Here is a 5,091-nt window from a genome sequence, read left to right as displayed (position 1 = left end):
ACAATGCAATCACAGTCAATAGCTATGAATTGCCGAACACCCTTATGTTTGTTTTCTTCACAATTAAGGACATTGGCAAGGTTCCTGGCTATTGTATAGAATTTTTCAAGAACTTTTGAGTAGGTTTAAATGTACTAAATAGGCTATATTCTGGATCGATTTACCTACCAATCCAGCATTCTTTTTTTAGATTTTGTCAAAGTAGTGTTTTTACAATTCTTAATGCATTTCCTATGTAAAATGTTGATAAAAGGGACCTACATAATTTTTCACCATAATATTTCTTCAAAACACATTTATTTCATACAGTTTTTGTATTATATACATTATTGTAACTTCATTTCCTATGACTTCTAGATATTTTGGTTGAAAATGTAGATGTAGAAACAAGACATGGATATACCGGCACCGATCATCATTTTTGAGTTGCGTCCCTTAACAGCTAAAATTGGTCAAGAGACTGGTTGATTGTTCTTATCATGTAATTGACTGAATTGATTGAAACACATTGTCATAAAAATATTGGCATGGATTTATCTTTAACTTTTATTCGTAATTACTAAATGCTGATTCCTTCACACGACCTAAGAACTGTTCTCAGTCGGCATGGTCGACCTACCTCTCAGCATATGTCACATCTTTGCCCTTCCCAGCATACTGAGCATAACTATGGTAAATGACGACCTTTTTGCTCTTTGTCCCTGAATACAATGTACAACAAAGCCATTACTACTTTTCTTTCTTGCTGTATAGATGATTCTACCCGTTGAAGGAAGTACACGTGCTTTTGTTTACCTCTATAACATACGCTTTATTGGTTGTCACCGCTTAGAGAATTCTACACGGGAGATCACTCTCAATCACTATTTTACAAATTTAAAAAACCCATGTATTAAAGCTTTTTTCTCCGGAAAGCCCTGACTTGCCAATGTCCTTAAAGAATACTTTAGGTCCAAGCAATACTTGCCATCTATAAAATTAAACTATTGAACCCTTCTCAAGTGTTTCTTCTTCATGAAAGATCTGTCAATAAGGCGTTAACTCTCTCACAGTAAGCTGAGTAGCTGGAGCCTGGAAAAAGTAATAACACATTTTTTGAAAACAGAAATGTATAATTATACTGACTCCCGAACAAGTCAAGCAATTGATAATGTAAATAATTGTTTAAATAACATTTTAATGATACCATTTATTGATTTTTTTTAAAACTAATACGTACAAGTATCGTAAAAAAAACATTGGTATCCCTTGGTCTGGTAAATCATACATTGTTCTCATCCATGACTTTTTTCTTCAAGAACCTGCATAATTGATTTCACTGTACCTGTTTTTGAAAAATGGACATGGTTTAGAATACAAAATAATATCTATAAAATATAAACTAACTTGCCCTCTATTAAAAACATTTCCCCTACCCTGGCTTCTATTTTTTTTTTCTAGCACTAATGTAAACTGCTAAACATTCTAAAACTGTGACCTAGACAGCTGCTAGAATTGTTTTTCTTGGTCTTGTTTAATCCATGATCCTTTACAGAAAAAAATGGAACATTATTCCCAATTTATCAAGTAACTTATCTAAAATACATATTTAGCGTAGTTTTTCCTGACTTTCATCAGTTTCAATGTTCCACAATGTATGCTGAAAACAGATGGAAAACGTAAACAAACCTGCAGTGCATGCCAGCCCGGGAGCTCGAGCAGTTTTCCAAGCAATAACCTCCTTAAATCTACCGGTAGATGAAAAGGTATCAAATCAACTGATCAATTGTTGCACATTTTGGTCAAAAATACCAGAAAATCCGATGAGACCCGCTCAACTTGATTTGAAATGATTGGCTATTCAACCGAATACACAGTGCCATATTTGGGTTACTATTAAAAGTCGATCGTTCGGTTTGTATTCGAGAAGACTTGGATGAAGAGGATTACACAATACTGAGGTGAAAAACATCTGTATAATATGATAATATATATTTCAGTATTTTAAAGTAAAGGTTGTCAAATGAACGGAACATTTTACTGATATTACCTCTTATAAACAGAACTAATAAGCGTATGACTTATTCAGGGCACTTGCAATGTATGGGAACCAGTCTACAAGGCCACAAAATTCCGCCAAGAATAAACAAAGACTGAAAGAGATTGCGGGATGTTGTTTACGTGTGTCACTCCACACTGACTGCAAGGTAATGAAAATGTGCTTATTTGTTGTGTATAACTGTTTTCTGTCTTTCAAGATATTGAACAACAGTCGTTTAACATTTCAGACGAAACATCTAGGGGAGGGAGGGAAGAGGGGTCTCCTCTTAATTTGTTGCATCTACCACCACTGTGTATCAGTGTCAGGTTATAATAAATTAAAATGAAAAAAAATATCATCATAATAAAAATTTTGTTGTAGATTTAGGACAGCTAAATAAAGAGGCGACTATTTTTGGTCTGATGCGGGGGGGGGGGGGGGTTAAAAGATATTAACCTCCAAAATGTAAAGAGATATAATCTCACCTCAACTGAAAAAAGGAATAATAATCTTTTCTTGTCTGATGCCATTATTGCCTTTTCCTCACTGAAATAAGAGTTTCTGAGTCAGTTTATTTTTTTCCTTTTGTAGTGGCAATAAGGGGGGGTCAAACTTTGTTCATTATGGATAAACATGAATAATCTGTCCCTGATTATTAAGGAAATCAAATATTCTGTTCATCACTGGCTGGAAAATAATTAATCTGACTTAGCTGTCGAAAAATTACCTTTTCATAATTTATCTTTTGTAGAAACAAAGAGTGGAGAGCTAATGCATGGTGCTAAGTATGGAAAGGTCTCTTGTGGATTGGTTGTGCCAGAGACAAATGTACATTATTTCCATGTTGGGTAATGTCCTTAAGAATGGAATTTTTTTTTTCTCAGATATAAGGGACATGACTTTTTCATGTTATCACTGTACAGAGATCAAAATATTTTAAAACATTGTTAGATATTCACTACTTTATTCCATGTTTAGAAAAGTATTTAAAATTATTTTCTCACATTTTTTAAAGAGACCAATATGGTGAAGGGATTTTTTATTTTTATTCTAATCTTGAATTTGGATATTATACAGGTCAGAAGTCTCAGTACACTTTGGGTGAGTGGCAGTTGGGAAGATGGATGACCTTCAGATAGTTTGAGATGAAGAAGTTATTTTAATTGATTGAAAGTGATCAACACAGAATCAACTCCATTATGAAGATAAATTACGAGCAAGCCAGGTGAGGAATTTACTTCAATGTTTATCACATTGTGTAAATGAATCTTCATTATTAAGATCTTTTACATCTTATTTTTATATTTGAACTCGCTTTTCTAATATTCTAAACTTCCAAAAATAAAGTAGTTAAAGCATGCTACAAACATTTTATGTATCTTGGCAAGCTTTCAAGGATATTGCAGATGTGCTTTAATTTCAAAAGATAACTAATTAATGCAAACCTGGAAAAGAAATGGATGTTATTATCTATAATTTCGAAGATTATGTTTATTATTAGCACCTCCTTTTGTCCAACACCAGAGAGATCTGAGTACCTATCCTACTGTTGAATTAATTGGTGACCAAGAAAAGATGACAGAGATGGGGAATCAAATATGGATGCCATCGTGATCAAGAATATATACACTGACTAGAAAATATCTGAAAATTTATAGATGAACATTCAAGCATTTATAATAATGAAAGTTATTCAGCAAGAGAGTTTTTGCACAAGTTTAATTTCAGTAAAATTGTGTATATTATGCACTGAGGAACTTAGTATGTAACTCATTATGATTATCCATTTCTTTAGAGGATGTATTTGGAGTATATTTAAATAATCATTATCTTCTAGAAAAGAGCACACAAAACCTCTCTCTGAAGCATGACACATGTGCATACACTCGAGCATTTACCACAACCACAGTTACATATTTTCCAGGGCGTGTGAAGTCGAGCACACACATTAAAATGTGTGAAGCTGGACACATATGCAAACACACAAGCATCTACCACAACCAATTACATATTTTCCAAGGCGTGTGAAGTCAAGCACATACATGAAAATGTGTGAAGCTGGACACATATGCAAAAACACAAGCATCTACCACAACCAATTACATATTTTCCAAGGCGTGTGAAGTCGAGCACATACATGAAAATGTGTGAAGCTGGACACATATGCAAAAACACAAGCATCTACCACAACCAATTACATATTTTCCAAGGCGTGTGAAGTCGAGCACATACATGAAAATGTGTGAAGCTGGACACATACGCAAACACACAAGCATCTACCACAACCAATTACATATTTTCCAAGGCGTGTGAAGTCGAGCACATACCTGAAAATGTGAAGCTGGACACATATGCAAACACACAAGCATCTACCACAACCAATTACATATTTTCCAAGGCGTGTGAAGTCGAGCACATACGTGAAAATGTGTAAAGCTGGACACATATGCAAACACACAAGCATCTACCACAACCAATTACATATTTTCCAAGGTGTGTGAAGTCGAGCACATACGTGAAAATGTGTGAAGCTGGACACATATGCAGACACACAAGCATCTACCACAACCAATTACATATTTTCCAAGGCGTGTGAAGTCAAGCACATACATGAAAATGTGTGAAGCTGGACACATATGCAAACACACAAGCATCTACCACAACCAATTACATATTTTCCAAGGCGTGTGAAGTCGAGCACATACATGAAAATGTGTGAAGCTGGACACATATGCAAACACACAAGCATCTACCACAACCAATTACATATTTTCCAAGGCGTGTGAAGTCAAGCACATACATGAAAATGTGTGAAGCTGGACACATATGCAAACACACAAGCATCTACCACAACCAATTACATATTTTCCAAGGCGTGTGAAGTCGAGCACATACATGAAAATGTGTGAAGCTGGACACATATGCAAACACACAAGCATCTACCACAACCAATTACATATTTTCCAAGGCGTGTGAAGTCGAGCACATACGTGAAAATGTGTAAAGCTGGACACATATGCAAACACACAAGCATCTACCACAACCAATTACATATTTTCCAAGGCGTGTGA

At 34.9% G+C, this 5,091-nt stretch overlaps 1 long non-coding RNA gene across 1 annotated transcript; it reads left to right on the top strand.

Moving 5' to 3' along the window:
* Positions 1–1,811: 1,811 nt before the first annotated feature.
* On the top strand, positions 1,812–4,341 carry LOC133203405 (uncharacterized). The gene is made up of 4 exons (XR_009723404.1): positions 1,812–2,186; positions 2,772–2,868; positions 3,098–3,245; positions 3,522–4,341. It is a non-coding gene; the product is annotated as an uncharacterized LOC133203405 (long non-coding RNA).
* The last annotated feature ends 750 nt before the right edge of the window (positions 4,342–5,091 follow it).

This window comes from Saccostrea echinata, unplaced genomic scaffold, assembly GCF_033153115.1.
Source record: "Saccostrea echinata isolate AGI-Se365-2 ecotype Australia unplaced genomic scaffold, CSIRO_AGI_Sech_v1 ptg000050l, whole genome shotgun sequence".
NCBI classification, from domain to species: Eukaryota; Metazoa; Mollusca; class Bivalvia; order Ostreida; family Ostreidae; genus Saccostrea; species Saccostrea echinata.
The sequence above is the reverse complement of the archived record's forward strand: the minus strand, read 5'-3'. Positions and strand labels throughout refer to the sequence as shown.